The following is a 17,910-nucleotide window of genomic DNA, read 5'->3' as shown; positions in this document are numbered from 1 at the left end:
GTCACAGACCCTTGCACTCCCATTATTCCGCAGACAAACACTACTCTCTATGTATCAGTGAGGGTGTCTTTCTGGTTTCGTGCATTCTGTATCGAATCGTAGTTGGCCACAATGAAAGTGGCACGCATAACGTCGAAAATAGAGTTCAGACACCGCTCTGAGTAAGACGAACGTGTTGTCCACCTCTAGACTTCAATGACGTTAAGCCGTGATACCTAAGACAGATCTGCACTCGATGACGCCACGATAACAGCCGGTCCCCACACTTACACCTTGCTCTCCTTATGACAGTATACATCATATCAGTCTGTGACGCTGGTTTTGCAACTTCTTGCGTGCGTTTATGTTCGCCGCGACCAACACTTACCATGCACTGACCACAAAACATGGAGGAGCCGGGGCTTGAACCCGAGACCGTTCACACGCTAAGCGAACGATCTTCCACCTGAGCTACAGCTACACACACGACCAAGCCTGGCTATTCTCCATTCTTTGCGACTCTGATGTGCACGGACACGATGGTTGGTTGGTTTGTAGCGGCGAAGGTACCAGAATACAAAGGCGCGGACACGTTCATATACACAAGAGTTCCAAGTAGTTTCGATGCTCTGGTATTACGAATGCAAATTCCGTCTGTTTTGAACGTCTTAAATTGAAAGGGCGGTCACAAATTGGTCCATTTCACTCCTTGTCCACAATCACACAGCACCTGAGGTAACAAGCACATCTAGAGCCCCATTGTGCTCTCCATTGTTCATGCCAACTCAGTGCCTCGCTCTTTGCTACTGTGTAAAACTCTTGTCGTCCAACTGCAAATACTGGGACACAACAAGTTTCCGCGTCCCCTTTGCACTGATCGTACTACGAAACGCTCCCCAAACTTGGAAATCACCCATGCAGATGACTTTTCCGACTTTACACGACGCGCACGCTAGTGACAGCCTTATTTATAGTTCGACGTCGCGCCAAAGCGAATGAGCACATTTCGCCTACGGCTTAGGCCGCTCTTCTAGTGTGGCTGCTCTGTGTCTGCAGGCAGCGAGGGGCTGCAAGCTTCCTGTGTTCGCACCTATATCACCTGTGCTTCCTTGTCAGAGACAGACTATCGCAAAACATACAACTCACTCCATGAATTGATTGCTACGGCATCTGTTATCAGCAGTCACAACCAGCAACACCAGTAGCAGCCGACTGGTCGCAAAGAATGGGAACGTGCAGTGGGATTTACGTGAAATCGGCGCAATTGTGGATGCTAATCGTTCTCTTGTATCTGCCTACACACCTCTGCCGGTTGGGAATTATTCCACTTGCATGGCAAGGTGCGCATGTAGGTGTGTTAAAAATTCCGGAGGCGCTGGGTATCGATCCCAGTACCTCTCGCACGCTAAGCGAGCGCTCTACCATCTGAGCTACGCCCACCCCGCAGATAATTAGTAGTGCTACATACAGTCATATCAACGTCATAGACCCTTGCACTCCCATTATTCCGCAGACAAACACTACTCTCTATGTATCAGTGAGGGTGTCTTTCAGGTTTCGTGCATTCTGTATCGAATCGTAGTTGGCCACAATGAAAGTGGCACGCATAACGTCGAAAATAGAGTTCAGACACCGCTCTGAGTAAGACGAACGTGTTGTCCACCTCTAGACTTCAATGACGTTAAGCCGTGATACCTAAGACAGATCTGCACTCGATGACACCACGATAACAGCCGGTCCCCACACTTACACCTTGCTCTCCTTATGACAGTATACATCATATCAGTCTGTGACGCTGGTTTTGCAACTTCTTGCGTGCGTTTATGTTCGCCGCGACCAACACTTACCATGCACTGACCACAAAACATGGAGGAGCCGGGGCTTGAACCCGAGACCGTTCACACGCTAAGCGAACGATCTGCCACCTGAGCTACAGCTACACACACGACCAAGCCTGGCTATTCTCCATTCTTTGCGACTCTGATGTGCACGGACACGATGGTTGGTTGGTTTGTAGCGGCGAAGGTACCAGAATACAAAGGCGCGGACACGTTCATATACACAAGAGTTCCAAGTAGTTTCGATGCTCTGGTATTACGAATGCAAATTCCGTCTGTTTTGAACGTCTTAAATTGAAAGGGCGGTCACAAATTGGTCCATTTCACTCCTTGTCCACAATCACACAGCACCTGAGGTAACAAGCACATCTCGAGCCCCATTGTGCTCTCCATTGTTCATGCCAACTCAGTGCCTCGCTCTTTGCTACTGTGTAAAACTCTTGTCGTCCAACTGCAAATACTGGGACACAACAAGTTTCCGCGTCCCCTTTGCACTGATCGTACTACGAAACGCTCCCCAAACTTGGAAATCACCCATGCAGATGACTTTTCCGACTTTACACGACGCTCACGCTAGTGACAGCCTTATTTATAGTTCGACGTCGCGCCAAAGCGAATGAGCACATTTCGCCTACGGCTTAGGCCGCTCTTCTAGTGTGGCTGCTCTGTGTCTGCAGGCAGCGAGGGGCTGCAAGCTTCCTGTGTTCGCACCTATATCACCTGTGCTTCCTTGTCAGAGACTGACTATCGCAAAACATACAACTCACTCCATGAATTGATTGCTACGGCATCTGTTATCAGCAGTCACAACCAGCAACATCAGTAGCAGCCGACTGGTCGCAAAGAATGGGAACGTGCAGTGGGATTTACGTGAAATCGGCGCAATTGTGGATGCTAATCGTTCTCTTGTATCTGCCTACACACCTCTGCCGGTTGGGAATTATTCCACTTGCATGGCAAGGTGCGCATGTAGGTGTGTTAAAAATTCTGGAGGCGCTGGGTATCGATCCCAGTACCTCTCGCACGCTAAGCGAGCGCTCTACCATCTGAGCTACGCCCACCCCCCAGATAACTAGTAGTGCTACATACAGTCATATCAACGTCATAGACCCTTGCACTCCCATTATTCCGCAGACAAACACTACTCTCTATGTATCAGTGAGGGTGTCTTTCAGGTTTCGTGCATTCTGTATCGAATCGTAGTTGGCCACAATGAAAGTGGCACGCATAACGTCGAAAATAGAGTTCAGACACCGCTCTGAGTAAGACGAACGTGTTGTCCACCTCTAGACTTCAATGACGTTAAGCCGTGATACCTAAGACAGATCTGCACTCGATGACACCACGATAACAGCCGGTCCCCACACTTACACCTTGCTCTCCTTATGACAGTATACATCATATCAGTCTGTGACGCTGGTTTTGCAACTTCTTGCGTGCGTTTATGTTCGCCGCGACCAACACTTACCATGCACTGACCACAAAACATGGAGGAGCCGGGGCTTGAACCCGAGACCGTTCACACGCTAAGCGAACGATCTGCCACCTGAGCTACAGCTACACACACGACCAAGCCTGGCTATTCTCCATTCTTTGCGACTCTGATGTGCACGGACACGATGGTTGGTTGGTTTGTAGCGGCGAAGGTACCAGAATACAAAGGCGCGGACACGTTCATATACACAAGAGTTCCAAGTAGTTTCGATGCTCTGGTATTACGAATGCAAATTCCGTCTGTTTTGAACGTCTTAAATTGAAAGGGCGGTCACAAATTGGTCCATTTCACTCCTTGTCCACAATCACACAGCACCTGAGGTAACAAGCACATCTCGAGCCCCATTGTGCTCTCCATTGTTCATGCAAACTCAGTGCCTCGCTCTTTGCTACTGTGTAAAACTCTAGTCGTCCAACTGCAAGACACTGGGACACAACAAGTTTCCGCGTCCCCTTTGCACTGATCGTACTACGAAACGCTCCCCAAACTTGGCAATCACCCATGCAGATGACTTTTCCGACTTTACACGACGCTCACGCTAGTGACAGCCTTATTTATAGTTCGACGTCGCGCCAAAGCGAATGAGCACATATTGCCTACGGCTTAGGCCGCTCTTCTAGTGTGGCTGCTCTGTGTCTGCAGGCAGCGAGGGGCTGCAAGCTTCCTGTGTTCGCACCTATATCACCTGTGCTTCCTTGTCAGAGACAGACTATCGCAAAACATACAACTCACTCCATGAATTGATTGCTACGGCATCTGTTATCAGCAGTCACAACCAGCAACACCAGTAGCAGCCGACTGCACGCAAAGAATGGGAACGTGCAGTGGGATTTACGTGAAATCGGCGCAATTGTGGATGCTAATCGTTCGCTTGTATCTGCCTACACACCTCTGCCGGTTGGGAATTATTCCACTTGCATGGCAAGGTGCGCATGTAGGTGTGTTAAAAATTCTGGAGGCGCTGGGTATCGATCCCAGTACCTCTCGCACGCTAAGCGAGCGCTCTACCATCTGAGCTACGCCCACCCCCCCGATAACTAGTAGTGCTACATACAGTCATATCAACGTCACAGACCCTTGCACTCCCATTATTCCGCAGACAAACACTACTCTCTATGTATCAGTGAGGGTGTCTTTCAGGTTTCGTGCATTCTGTATCGAATCGTAGTTGGCCACAATGAAAGTGGCACGCATAACGTCGAAAATAGAGTTCAGACACCGCTCTGAGTAAGACGAACGTGTTGTCCACCTCTAGACTTCAATGACGTTAAGCCGTGATACCTAAGACAGATCTGCACTCGATGACACCAAGATAACAGCCGGTCCCCACACTTACACCTTGCTCTCCTTATGACAGTATACATCATATCAGTCTGTGACGCTGGTTTTGCAACTTCTTGCGTGCGTTTATGTTCGCCGCGACCAACACTTACCATGCACTGACCACAAAACATGGAGGAGCCGGGGCTTGAACCCGAGAACGTTCACACGCTAAGCGAACGATCTGCCAACTGAGCTACAGCTACACACACGACCAAGCCTGGCTATTCTCCATTCTTTGCGACTCTGATGTGCACGAACACGATGGTTGGTTGGTTTGTAGCGGCGAAGGTACCAGAATACAAAGGCGCGGACACGTTCATATACACAAGAGTTCCAAGTAGTTTCGATGCTCTGGTATTACGAATGCAAATTCCGTCTGTTTTGAACGTCTTAAATTGAAAGGGCGGTCACAAATTGGTCCATTTCACTCCTTGTCCACAATCACACAGCACCTGAGGTAACAAGCACATCTCGAGCCCCATTGTGCTCTCCATTGTTCATGCCAACTCAATGCCTCGCTCTTTGCTACTGTGTAAAACTCTAGTCGTCCAACTGCAAAACACTGGGACACAACAAGTTTCCGCGTCCCCTTTGCACTGATCGTACTACGAAACGCTCCCCAAACTTGGCAATCACCCATGCAGATGACTTTTCCGACTTTACACGACGCTCACGCTAGTGACAGCCTTATTTATAGTTCGACGTCGCGCCAAAGCGAATGAGCACATATCGCCTACGGCTTAGGCCGCTCTTCTAGTGTGGCTGCTCTGTGTCTGCAGGCAGCGAGGGGCTGCAAGCTTCCTGTGTTCGCACCTATATCACCTGTGCTTCCTTGTCAGAGACAGACTATCGCAAAACATACAACTCACTCCATGAATTGATTGCTACGGCATCTGTTATCGGCAGTCACAACCAGCAACACCAGTAGCAGCCGACTGCACGCAAAGAATGGGAACGTGCAGTGGGATTTACGTGAAATCGGCGCAATTGTGGATGCTAATCGTTCTCTTGTATCTGCCTACACACCTCTGCCGGTTGGGAATTATTCCACTTGCATCGCAAGGTGCGCATGTAGGTGTGTTAAAAATTCTGGAGGCGCTGCGTATCGATCCCAGTACCTCTCGCACGCTAAGAGAGCGCTCTACCATCTGAGCTATGCCCACCCCCCCGATAACTAGTAGTGCTACATACAGTCATATCAATGTCACAGACCCTTGCACTCCCATTATTCCGCAGACAAACACTACTCTCTATGTATCAGTGAGGGTGTCTTTCAGGTTTCGTGCATTCTGTATCGAATCGTAGTTGGCCACAATGAAAGTGGCACGCATAACGTCGAAAATAGAGTTCAGACACCGCTCTGAGAAAGACGAACGTGTTGTCCACCTCTAGACTTCAATGACGTTAAGCCGTGATACCTAAGACAGATCTGCACTCGATGACACCACGATAACAGCCGGTCCCCACACTTACACCTTGCTCTCCTTATGACAGTATACATCATATCAGTCTGTGACGCTGGTTTTGCAACTTCTTGCGTGCGTTTATGTTCGCCGCGACCAACACTTACCATGCAATGACCACAAAACATGGAGGAGCCGGGGCTTGAACCCGAGACCGTTCACACGCTAAGCGAACGATCTTCCACCTGAGCTACAGCTACACACACGACCAAGCCTGGCTATTCTCCATTCTTTGCGACTCTGATGTGCACGGACACGATGGTTGGTTGGTTGGTAGCGGCGAAGGTACCAGAATACAAAGGCTCGGACACGTTCATATACACAAGAGTTCCAAGTAGTTTCGATGCTCTGGTATTACGAATGCAAATTCCGTCTGTTTTGAACGTCTTAAATTGAAAGGGCGGTCACAAATTGGTCCATTTCACTCCTTGTCGACAATCACACAGCACCTGAGGTAACAAGCACATCTCGAGCCCCATTGTGCTCTCCATTGTTCATGCCAACTCAGTGCCTCGCTCTTTGCTACTGTGTAAAACTCTTGTCGTCCAACTGCAAATACTGGGACACAACAAGTTTCCGCGTCCCCTTTGCACTGATCGTACTACGAAACGCTCCCCAAACTTGGAAATCACCCATGCAGATGACTTTTCCGACTTTACACGACGCTCACGCTAGTGACAGCCTTATTTATAGTTCGACGTCGCGCCAAAGCGAATGAGCACATTTCGCCTACGGCTTAGGCCGCTCTTCTAGTGTGGCTGCTCTGTGTCTGCAGGCAGCGAGGGGCTGCAAGCTTCCTGTGTTCGCACCTATATCACCTGTGCTTCCTTGTCAGAGACAGACTATCGCAAAACATACAACTCACTCCATGAATTGATTGCTACGGCATCTGTTATCAGCAGTCACAACCAGCAACACCAGTAGCAGACGACTGGTCGCAAAGAATGGGAACGTGCAGTGGGATTTACGTGAAATCGGCGCAATTGTGGATGCTAATCGTTCTCTTGTATCTGCCTACATACCTCTGCCGGTTGGGAATTATTCCACTTGCATGGCAAGGTGCGCATGTAGGTGTGTTAAAAATTCTGGAGGCGCTGGGTATCGATCCCAGTACCTCTCGCACGCTAAGCGAGCGCTCTACCATCTGAGCTACGCCCACCCCCCCGATAACTAGTAGTGCGACATACAGTCATATCAACGTCACAGACCACTGCATTCCCATTATTCCGCAGACAAACACTACTCTCTATGTATCAGTGAGGGTGTCTTTCAGGTTTCGTGCATTCTGTATCGAATCGTAGTTGGCCACAATGAAAGTGGCACGCATAACGTCGAAAATCGAGTTCAGACACCGCTCTGAGTAAGACGAACGTGTTGTCCACCTCTAGACTTCAATGACGTTAAGCCGTGATACCTAAGACAGATCTGCACTCGATGACACCACGATAACAGCCGGTCCCCACACTTACACCTCGCTCTCCTTATGGCAGTATACATCATATCAGTCTGTGACGGTGGTTTTGCAACTTCTTGCGTGCGTTTATGTTCGCCGCGACCAACACTTACCATGCACTGACCACAAAACATGGAGGAGCCGGGGCTTGAACCCGAGACCGTTCACACGCTAAGCGAACGATCTGCCACCTGAGCTACAGCTACACACACGACCAAGCCTGGCTATTCTCCATTCTTTGCGACTCTTATGTGCACGGACACGATGGTTGGTTGGTTTGTAGCGGCGAAGGTACCAGAATACAAAGGCGCGGACACGTTCATATACACAAGAGTTCCAAGTAGTTTCGATGCTCTGGTATTACGAATGCAAATTCCGTCTGTTTTGAACGTCTTAAATTGAAAGGGCGGTCACAAATTGGTCCATTTCACTCCTTGTCGACAATCACACAGCACCTGAGGTAACAAGCATATCTCGAGCCCCATTGTGCTCTCCATTGTTCATGCCAACTCAGTGCCTCGCTCTTTGCTACTGTGTAAATTTCTTGTCGTCCAATTGCAAAACACTTGGACACAACAAGTTTCCGCGTCCCCTTTGCACTGATCGTACTACGAAACGCTCCCCAAACTTGGCAATCACCCATGCAGATGACTTTTCCGACTTTACACGACGCTCACGCTAGTGACAGCCTTATTTATAGTTCGACGTCGCGCCAAAGCGAATGAGCACATTTCGCCTACGGCTTAGGGCGCTCTTCTAGTGTGGCTGCTCTGTGTCTGCAGGCAGCGAGGGGCTGCAAGCTTCCTGTGTTCGCACCTATATCACCTGTGATTCCTTGTCAGAGACAGACTATCGCAAAACATACAACTCACTCCATGAATTGATTGCTACGGCATCTGTTATCAGCAGTCACAACCAGCAACACCAGTAGCAGCCGACTGGTCGCAAAGAATGGGAACGTGCAGTGGGATTTACGTGAAATCGGCGCAATTGTGGATGCTAATCGTTCTCTTGTATCTGCCTACACACCTCTGCCGGTTGGGAATTATTCCACTTGCATGGCAAGGTGCGCATGTAGGTGTGTTAAAAATTCTGGAGGCGCTGGGTATCGATCCCAGTACCTCTCGCACGCTAAGCGAGCGCTCTACCATCTGAGCTACGCCCACCCTCCCGATAACTAGAAGTGCTACATACAGTCATATCAACGTCACAGACCCTTGCACTCCCATTATTCCGCAGACAAACACTACTCTCTATGTATCAGTGAGGGTGTCTTTCAGGTTTCGTGCATTCTGTATCGAATCGTAGTTGGCCACAATGAAAGTGGCACGCATAACGTCGAAAATAGAGTTCAGACACCGCTCTGAGTAAGACGAACGTGTTGTCCACCTCTAGACTTCAATGACGTTAAGCCGTGATACCTAAGACAGATCTGCACTCGATGACACCACGATAACAGCTGGTCCCCACACTTACATCTTGCTCTCCTTATGACAGTATACATCATATCAGTCTGTGACGCTGGTTTTGCAACTTCTTGCATGCGTTTATGTTCGCCGCGACCAACACTTACTATGCACAGACCACAAAACATGGAGGAGCCGGGGCTTGAACCCGAGACCGTTCACACGCTAAGCGAACGATCTGCCATCTGAGCTACAGCTACACACACGACCAAGCCTGGCTATTCTCCATTCTTTGCGACTCTGATGTGGACGGACACGATGGTTGGTTGGTTTGTAGCGGCGAAGGTACCAGAATACAAAGGCGCGGACACGTTCATATACACAAGAGTTCCAAGTAGTTTCGATGCTCTGGTATTACGAATGCAAATTCCGTCTGTTTTGAACGTCTTAAATTGAAAGGGCGGTCACAAATTGGTCCATTTCTCTCCTTGTCGACAATCACACAGCACCTGAGGTAACAAGCACATCTCGAGCCCCATTGTGCTCTCCATTGTTCATGCCAACTCAGTGCCTCGCTCTTTGCTACTGCGTAAAACTCTTGTCGTCCAACTGCAAAACACTTGGACACAATAAGTTTGCGCATCCCCTTTGCACTGATCGTACTACGAAACGCACCCCAAACTTGGCAATCACCCATGCAGATGACTTTTCCGACTTTACACGACGCTCACGCTAGTGACAGCCTTATTTATAGTTCGACGTCGCGCCAAAGCGAATGAGCACATTTCGCCTACGGCTTAGGCCGCTCTTCTAGTGTGGCTGCTCTGTGTCTGCAGGCAGCGAGGGGCTGCAAGCTTCCTGTGTTCGCACCTATATCACCTGTGCTTCCTTGTCAGAGACAGACTATCGCAAAACATACAACTCACTCCATGAATTGATTGCTACGGCATCTGTTATCAGCAGTCACAACCAGCAACACCAGTAGCAGCCGACTGGTCGCAAAGAATGGGAACGTGCAGTGGGATTTACGTGAAATCGGCGCAATTGTGGATGCTAATCGTTCTCTTGTATCTGCCTACACACCTCTGCCGGTTGGGAATTATTCAACTTGCATGGCAAGGTGCGCATGTAGGTGTGTTAAAAATTCTGGAGGCGCTGGGTATCGATCCAAGTACCTCTCGCACGCTAAGCGAGCGCTCTACCATCTGAGCTACGCCCACCCCCCCGATAACTAGTAGTGCTACATACAGTCATATCAACGTCACAGACCCTTGCACTCCCATTATTCCGCAGAAAAACACTACTCTCTATGTATCAGTGAGGGTGTCTTTCAGGTTTCGTGCATTCTGTATCGAATCGTAGTTGGCCACAATGAAAGTGGCACGCATAACGTCGAAAGTAGAGTTCAGACACCGCTCTGAGTAAGACGAACGTGTTGTCCACCTCTAGACTTCAATGACGTTAAGCCGTGATACCTAAGACAGATCTGCACTCGATGACACCACGATAACAGCCGGTCCCCACACTTACATCTTGCTCTCCTTATGACAGTATACATCATATCAGTCTGTGACGCTGGTTTTGCAACTTCTTGCGTGCGTTTATGTTCGCCGCGACCAACACTTACCATGCACTGACCACAAAACATGGAAGAGCCAGGGCTTGAACCCGAGACCGTTCACACGCTAAGCGAACGATCTGCCAACTGAGCTACAGCTACACACACGACCAAGCCTGGCTATTCTCCATTCTTAGCGACACTGATGTGCACGGACACGATGGTTGGTTGGTTTGTAGCGGCGAAGGTACCAGAATACAAAGGCGAGGACACGTTCATATACACAAGAGTTCCAAGTAGTTTCGATGCTCTGGTATTACGAATGCAAATTCCGTCTGTTTTGAACGTCTTAAATTGAAAGGGCGGTCACAAATTGGTCCATTTCACTCCTTGTCCACAATCACACAGCACCTGAGGTAACAAGCACATCTCGAGCCCCATTGTGCTCTCCATTGTTCATGCCAACTCAGTGCCTCGCTCTTTGCTACTGTGTAAAACTCTTGTCGTCCAACTGCAAAACACTGGGACACGACAAGTTTCCGCGTCCCCTTTGCACTGATCGTACTACGAAACGCTCATCAAACTTGGCAATCACCCATGCAGATGACTTTTCCGACTTTACACGACGCTCACGCTAGTAACAGCCTTATTTATAGTTCGACGTCGCGCCAAAGCGAATGAGCACATTTCTCCTACGGCTTAGGCCGCTCTTCTAGTGTGGCTGCTCTGTGTCTGCAGGTAGCGAGGGGCTGCAAGCTTCCTGTGTTCGCACCTATATCACCTGTGCTTCCTTGTCAGAGACAGACTATCGCAAAACATACAACTCACTCCATGAATTGATTGCTACGGCATCTGTTATCAGCAGTCACAACCAGCAACACCAGTAGCAGCCGACTGGTCGCAAAGAATGGGAACGTGCAGTGGGATTTACGTGAAATCGGCGCAATTGTGGATGCTAATCGTTCTCTTGTATCTGCCTACACACCTCTGCCGGTTGGGAATTATTCCACTTGCATGGCAAGGTGCGCATGTAGGTGTGTTAAAAATTCTGGAGGCGCTGGGTATCGATCCCAGTACCTCTCGCACGCTAAGCGAGCGCTCTACCATCTGAGCTACCAGCAACACCAGTAGCAGCCGACTGGTCGCAAAGAATGGGAACGTGCAGTGGGATTTACGTGAAATCGGCGCAATTGTGGATGCTAATCGTTCTCTTGTATCTGCCTACACACCTCTGCCGGTTGGGAATTATTCCACTTACATGGCAAGGTGCGCATGTAGATGTGTCAAAAACTCTGGTGGCGCTGGGTATCGATCCCAGTACCTCTCGCACACTAAGCGAGCGCTCTACCATCTGAGCTACGTCCTCCCCCCCGATAACTAGTAGTGCTACATACAGTCATATCAACGTCACAGACCCTTGCACTCCCATTATTCCGCAGACAAACACTACTCTCTATGTATCAGTGAGGGTGTCTTTCAGGTTTCGTGCATTCTGTATCGAATCGTAGTTGGCCACAATGAAAGTGGCACGCATAACGTCAAAAATAGAGTTCAGACACCGCTCTGAGTAAGACGAACGTGTTGTCCACCTCTAGACTTCAATCACGTTAAGCCGTGATACCTAAGACAGATCTGCACTCGATAACACCACGATAACAGCCGCTCCCCACACTTACATCTTGCTCTCCTTATGACAGTATACATCATATCAGTCTGTGACGCTGGTTTTGCAACTTCTTGCGTGCGTTTATGTTCGCCGCGACCAACACTTACCATGCACTGACCACAAAACATGGAGGAGCCGGGGCTTGAACCCAAGACCGTTCACACGCTAAGCGAACGATCTGCCACCTGAGCTACAGCTACACACACGACCAAGCCTGGCTATTCTCCATTCTTTGCGACCCTGATGTGCACGAACACGATGGTTGGTTGGTTTGTAGCGGCGAAGGTACCAGAATACAAAGGCGCGGACACGTTCATATACACAAGAGTTCCAAGTAGTTTCGATGCTCTGGTATTACGAATGCAAATTCCGTCTGTTTTGAACGTCTTAAATTGAAAGGGCGGTCACAAATTGGTCCATTTCTCTCCTTGTCCACAATCACACAGCACCTGAGGTAACAAGCACATCTCGAGCCCCATTGTGCTCTCCATTGTTCATGCCAACTCAGTGCCTCGCTCTTTGCTACTGCGTAAAACTCTTGTCGTCCAACTGCAAAACACTTGGACACAATAAGTTTGCGCATCCCCTTTGCACTGATCGTACTACGAAACGCTCCCCAAACTTGGCAATCACCCATGCAGATGACTTTTCCGACTTTACACGACGCTCACGCTAGTGACAGCCTTATTTATAGTTCGACGTCGCGCCAAAGCGAATGAGCACATTTCGCCTACGGCTTAGGCCGCTCTTCTAGTGTGGCTGCTCTGTGTCTGCAGGCAGCGAGGGGCTGCAAGCTTCCTGTGTTCGCACCTATATCACCTGTGCTTCTTTGTCAGAGACAGACTATCGCAAAACATACAACTCACTCCATGAATTGATTGCTACGGCATCTGTTATCAGCAGTCACAACCAGCAACACCAGTAGCAGCCGACTGGTCGCAAAGAATGGGAACGTGCAGTGGGATTTACGTGAAATCGGCGCAATTGTGGATGCTAATCGTTCTCTTGTATCTGCCTACACACCTCTGCCGGTTGGGAATTATTCCACTTGCATGGCAAGGTGCGCATGTAGGTGTGTTAACAATTCTGGAGGCGCTGGGTATCGATCCCAGTACCTCTCGCACGCTAAGCGAGCTCTCTACCATCTGAGCTACCAGCAACACCAGTAGCAGCCGACTGGTCGCAAAGAATGGGAACGTGCAGTGGGATTTACGTGAAATCGGCGCAATTGTGGATGCTAATCGTTCGCTTGTATCTGCCTACACACCTCTGCCGGTTGGGAATTATTCCACTTGCATGGCAAGGTGCGCATGTAGGTGTGTTAAAAATTCTGGAGGCGCTGGGTATCGATCCCAGTACCTCTCGCACGCTAAGCGAGCGCTCTACCATCTGAGCTACGCCCACCCCCCCGATAACTAGTAGTGCTACATACAGTCATATCAACGTCACAGACCCTTGCACTCCCATTATTCCGCAGACAAACACTACTCTCTATGTATCAGTGAGGGTGTCTTTCAGGTTTCGTGCATTCTGTATCGAATCGTAGTTGGCCACAATGAAAGTGGCACGCATAACGTCGAAAATAGAGTTCAGACACCGCTCTGAGTAAGACGAACGTGTTGTCCACCTCTAGACTTCAATGACGTTAAGCCGTGATACCTAAGACAGATCTGCACTCGATGACACCACGATAACAGCCGGTCCCCACACTTACATCTTGCTCTCCTTATGACAGTATACATCATATCAGTCTGTGACGCTGGTTTTGCAACTTCTTGCGTGCGTTTATGTTCGCCGCGACCAACACTTACCATGCACTGACCACAGAACATGGAAGAGCCGGGGCTTGAACCCGAGACCGTTCACACGCTAAGCGAACGATCTGCCAACTGAGCTACAGCTACACACACGACCAAGCCTGGCTATTCTCCATTCTTTGCGACACTGATGTGCACGGACACGATGGTTGGTTGGTTTGTAGCGGCGAAGGTACCAGAATACAAAGGCGCGGACACGTTCATATACACAAGAGTTCCAAGTAGTTTCGATGCTCTGGTATTACGAATGCAAATTCCGTCTGTTTTGAACGTCTTAAATTGAAAGGGCGGTCACAAATTGGTCCATTTCTCTCCTTGTCGACATTCACACAGCACCTGAGGTAACAAGCACATCTCGAGCCCCATTGTGCTCTCCATTGTTCATGCCAACTCAGTGCCTCGCTCTTTGCTACTGCGTAAAACTCTTGTCGTCCAACTGCAAAACACTTGGACACAATAAGTTTCCGCGTCCCCTTTGCACTGATCGTACTACGAAACGCTCCCCAAACTTGGCAATCACCCATGCAGATGACTTTTCCGACTCTACACGACGCTCACGCAACGCTCACGCTAGTGACAGCCTTATTTATAGTTCGACGTCGCGCCAAAGCGAATGAGCACATTTCGCCTACGGCTTAGGCCGCTCTTCTAGTGTGGCTGCTCTGTGTCTGCAGGCAGCGAGGGGCTGCAAGCTTCCTGGGTTCGCACCTATATCACCTGTGCTTCCTTGTCAGAGACAGACTATCGCAAAACATACAACTCACTCCATGAATTGATTGCTACGGCATCTGTTATCAGCAGTCACAACCAGCAACACCAGTAGCAGCCGACTTCACGCAAAAAATAGGAACGTGCAGTGGGATTTACGTGAAATCGGCGCAATTGTGGATGCTAATCGTTCGCTTGTATCTGTCGGTTGGGAATTATTCCACTCGCATGGCAAGGTGCGCATGTAGGTGTGTTAAAAATTCTGGATGCGCTGGGTATCGACCCAGTACCTCTCGCACGCTAAGCGAGCGCTTTACCATCTGAGGTACGCCCACCCCCCCCGATAACTAGTAGTGCTACATACAGTCATATCAACGTCACAGACCATTGCACTCCCATTATTCCGCCGACAAACACTACTCTCTATGTATCAGTGAGGGTCTCTTTCAGGTTTCGTGCATTCTGTATCGAATCGTAGTTGGCCACAATGAAAGTGGCACGCATAACGTCGAAAATAGAGTTCAGACACCGCTCTGAGTAAGACGAACGTGTTGTCCACCTCAAGACTTCAATGACGTTAAGCCGTGATACCTAAGACAGATCTGCACTCGATGACACCACGATAACAGCCGGTCCCCACACTTACACCTTGCTCTCCTTATGAGAGTATACATCATATCAGTCTGTGACGCTGGTTTTGCAACTTCTTGCGTGCGTTTATGTTCGCCGCGACCAACACTTACCATGCACTGACCACAAAACTTGGAGGAGCCGGGGCTTGAACCCGAGACCGTTCACACGCTAAGCGAACGATCTGCCAACTGAGCTACAGCTACACACACGACCAAGCCGGGCTATTCTCCATTCTTTGCGACTCTGATGTGCACGGACACGATGGTTGGTTGGTTTGTAGCGGCGAAGGTACCAGAATACAAAGGCGCGGACACGTTCATATACACAAGAGTTCCAAGTAGTTTCGATGCTCTGGTATTACGAATGCAAATTCCGTCTGTTTTGAACGTCTTAAATTGAAAGGGCGGTCACAAATTGGTCCATTTCACTCCTTGTCCACAATCACACAGCACCTGAGGTAACAAGCACATCTCGAGCCCCATTGTGCTCTCCATTGTTCATGCCAACTCAGTGCCTCGCTCTTTGCTACTGCGTAAAACTCTTGTCGTCCAACTGCAAAACACTGGGACACAACAAGTTTCCGCGTCCCCTTTGCACTGATCGTACTACGAAACGCTCCCCAAACTTGGCAGTCACCCATGCAGATGACTTTTCCGACTTTACACGACGCTCACGCAACGCTCACGCTAGTGACAGCCTTATTTATAGTTCGACGTCGCGCCAAAGCGAATGAGCACATTTCGCCTACGGCTTAGGCCGCTCTTCTAGTGTGGCTGCTCTGTGTCTGCAGGCAGCGAGGGGCTGCAAGCTTCCTGTGTTCGCACCTATATCACCTGTGATTCCTTGTCAGAGACAGACTATCGCAAAACATACAACTCACTCCATGAATTGATTGCTACGGCATCTGTTATCAGCAGTCACAACCAGCAACACCAGTAGCAGCCGACTGCACGCAAAGAATGGGAACGTGCAGTGGGATTTACGTGAAATCGGCGCAATTGTGGATGCTAATCGTTCGCTTGTATCTGTCGGTTGGGAATTATTCCACTCGCATGGCAAGGTGCGCATGTAGGTGTGTTAAAAATTCTGGAGGCGCTGGGTATCGACCCAGTACCTCTCGCACGCTAAGCGAGCGCTTTACCATCTGAGCTACGCCCACCCCCCCGATAACTAGTAGTGCTACATACAGTCATATCAACGTCACAGACCATTGCACTCCCATTATTCCGCAGACAAACACTACTCTCTATGTATCAGTGAGGGTGTCTTTCAGGTTTCGTGCATTCTGTATCGAATCGTAGTTGGCCACAATGAAAGTGGCACGCATAACGTCGAAAATAGAGTTCAGACACCGCTCTGAGTAAGACGAACGTGTTGTCCACCTTCAGACTTCAATGACGTTAAGCCGTGATACCTAAGACAGATCTGCACTCGATGACACCACGATAACAGCCGGTCCCCACACTTACACCTTGCTCTCCTTATGAGAGTATACATCATATCAGTCTGTGACGCTGGTTTTGCAACTTCTTGCGTGCGTTTATGTTCGCCGCGAACAACACTTACCATGCACTGACCACAAAACATGGAGGAGCCGGGGCTTGAACCCGAGACCGTTCACACGCTAAGCGAACGATCTGCCAACTGAGCTACAGCTACACACACGACCAAGCCTGGTTATTCTCCATTCTTTGCGACTCTGATGTGCACGGACACGATGGTTGGTTGGTTTGTAGCGGCGAAGGTACCAGAATACAAAGGCGCGGACACGTTCATATACACAAGAGTTCCAAGTAGTTTCGATGCTCTGGTATTACGAATGCAAATTCCGTCTGTTTTGAACGTCTTAAATTGAAAGGGCGGTCACAAATTGGTCCATTTCACTCCTTGTCCACAATCACACAGCACCTGAGGTAACAAGCACATCTCGAGCCCCATTGTGCTCTCCATTGTTCATGCCAACTCAGTGCCTCGCTCTTTGCTACTGCGTAAAACTCTTGTCGTCCAACTGCAAAACACTGGGACACAATAAGTTTCCGCGTCCCCTTTGCACTGATCGTACTACGAAACGCTCCCCAAACTTGGCAATCACCCATGCAGATGACTTTTCCGACTTCACGCAACGCTCACGCTAGTGACAGCCTTATTTATAGTTCGACGTCGCGCCAAAGCGAATGAGCACATTTCGCCTACGGCTTAGGCCGCTCTTCTAGTGTGGCTGCTCTGTGTCTGCAGGCAGCGAGGGGCTGCAAGCTTCCTGTGTTCGCACCTATATCACCTGTGATTCCTTGTCAGAGACAGACTATCGCAAAACATACAACTCACTCCATGAATTGATTGCTACGGCATCTGTTATCAGCAGTCACAACCAGCAACACCAGTAGCAGCCGACTGCACGCAAAGAATGGGAACGTGCAGTGGGATTTACGTGAAATCGGCGCAATTGTGGATGCTAATCGTTCGCTTGTATCTGTCGGTTGGGAATTATTCCACTCGCATGGCAAGGTGCGCATGTAGGTGTGTTAAAAATTCTGGAGGCGCTGGGTATCGACCCAGTACCTCTCGCACGCT

At 49.4% G+C, this 17,910-nt stretch overlaps 6 non-coding genes across 6 annotated transcripts; all 6 read right to left on the bottom strand.

The window, feature by feature from the left end:
- Positions 1 to 1,346: 1,346 nt before the first annotated feature.
- Positions 1,347 to 1,420, bottom strand: Trnaa-agc (transfer RNA alanine (anticodon AGC)). Its single transcript has one exon. It is a non-coding gene; the product is annotated as a tRNA-Ala (tRNA).
- A 1,385-nt stretch (positions 1,421 to 2,805) lies between these two features.
- Trnaa-agc (transfer RNA alanine (anticodon AGC)) lies at positions 2,806 to 2,879 on the bottom strand. Its single transcript has one exon. It is a non-coding gene; the product is annotated as a tRNA-Ala (tRNA).
- Positions 2,880 to 4,265: 1,386 nt separating this feature from the next.
- Trnaa-agc (transfer RNA alanine (anticodon AGC)) lies at positions 4,266 to 4,339 on the bottom strand. Its single transcript has one exon. It is a non-coding gene; the product is annotated as a tRNA-Ala (tRNA).
- Positions 4,340 to 7,184: 2,845 nt separating this feature from the next.
- On the bottom strand, positions 7,185 to 7,258 carry Trnaa-agc (transfer RNA alanine (anticodon AGC)). The gene has a single exon. It is a non-coding gene; the product is annotated as a tRNA-Ala (tRNA).
- Positions 7,259 to 8,644: 1,386 nt separating this feature from the next.
- On the bottom strand, positions 8,645 to 8,718 carry Trnaa-agc (transfer RNA alanine (anticodon AGC)). The gene has a single exon. It is a non-coding gene; the product is annotated as a tRNA-Ala (tRNA).
- A 4,794-nt stretch (positions 8,719 to 13,512) lies between these two features.
- Trnaa-agc (transfer RNA alanine (anticodon AGC)) lies at positions 13,513 to 13,586 on the bottom strand. Its single transcript has one exon. It is a non-coding gene; the product is annotated as a tRNA-Ala (tRNA).
- Positions 13,587 to 17,910: the final 4,324 nt, after the last annotated feature.

The sequence above is a fragment of the Schistocerca gregaria genome, chromosome 3 (assembly GCF_023897955.1).
Source record: "Schistocerca gregaria isolate iqSchGreg1 chromosome 3, iqSchGreg1.2, whole genome shotgun sequence".
NCBI lineage: Eukaryota > Metazoa > Arthropoda > Insecta > Orthoptera > Acrididae > Schistocerca > Schistocerca gregaria.
The sequence above is the reverse complement of the archived record's forward strand: the minus strand, read 5'-3'. Positions and strand labels throughout refer to the sequence as shown.